Source organism: Bidens hawaiensis, unplaced genomic scaffold, assembly GCF_021521415.1.
Source record: "Bidens hawaiensis isolate Kalapana, Puna unplaced genomic scaffold, B.hawaiensis_p1.1 tig00010855_1, whole genome shotgun sequence".
NCBI classification, from domain to species: domain Eukaryota; kingdom Viridiplantae; phylum Streptophyta; class Magnoliopsida; order Asterales; family Asteraceae; genus Bidens; species Bidens hawaiensis.
Window position 1 is genome coordinate 680,201 of NW_027491838.1, and position 1,431 is coordinate 681,631.

Sequence of the window (1,431 nt, forward strand, 5' to 3'; positions counted from 1 at the left end):
CGCTTTTTGGTGAGGGGATAGATCAAACTTCACTTCTAAACTTTGGACGATTCCACTAAATAAGGCACTCGCCAAAGCATGTTTGGCTTTATGGGATGTGGTGTCCTTATTAGAGAACCTGCTAAGATCAAAATCGGGAAGTGAAGTACCTAAACGATCCATCGTGCACCCATAATCAGAGTCCAACCCATAAATATCACAACCCCGAAGAATATGGTCCTGCAAACTCCATGATTGTGCTCTTGAAACCACAAAAGCATATGTAGATACATCCTCAGCCGAACATAGACCCAACCCCCCCTCCCACCAAACGGGTCGGAAGTGATCCCAACCTCCATTGGAGATCCCCGAAGTATGAATCCCTACAAACCATGATGTCCTCAATTGCCCTCGAAGGCCATTGTCAAAAATATAAACAGCTTTCCCCATATACATGGGTTGTTACGTTCTCAGATCGAACAATAGCTTTGCGACTCCCATATATGAGCGAAGCAAAAGAAGCTCGCATTGAGGGTCCTGAAGCCTTGGAAGACAACTCATCAGTTCCACAACGCTAGATGCCCTTTTCATAGCCAAACTGCTGATAAACCCCGCATCCTGACTTACAGCGCCACGAAGAAGTTTCACACCAAGCACCGACCTTCCAATCCCATAAGGGAACAACCCTTGTATATTGTAACTGGAGTCTAGGATAGGGATTAGTTTATAATTATAGTTTTTATTATTTGATTATGGTTTACACTTTGTTTCTTCTAAAATTAGGGGACATACAACTTGGAAGACTAAACCATATTCTAAACAAGTTTTTATTAGCAATCTTTAAAAAAAAAAATTCAAGAACATTATGATATCGGTCCAAATATTGCTAATAATAGGTTGCAAAAGTGGATGGAATTTGTGATCTTGCTCATCTAATGATAGATACCGGAAAAGGCCATTCTTTCCCTTTGGTTTATCATATCTTGAAGTTAGCATTGGTTTCACCAGTTGCAACCATAAGCGTTGAAAGATATATTCCTATTTTGAAGCTTATCAAGATAGATTTATGCAATCGAATGGATGAAAAGTATTTGAACAATGCTCTAGTTGTGTGGTCGAAAGAGAAACATTTAATAAAATAACATAAGACGATGTAATAGCTCAATTTCAAACTTTAAACATGTGATTTTATAAATGGTTAACTTCATTTACTATTTTGTTTTTTAAACTTACGCTAAAAGAAAGTATGCTACTCCCACTAATTACAAGTTGCAATACCAAAAAAGAAACGTATATTATAATGGTGTGTTTGGTTTGTAAAATTTAATAGAAGTTGAATCAAAATTTTATATTTTACTGTGTTTAATTTATAAAATTGATTAGAACTGGAATCTTAATTTTGTTCTATGTTTGGTTGGGAAATTAGTTGGAGTTGAAATTAAAAATTAAAAT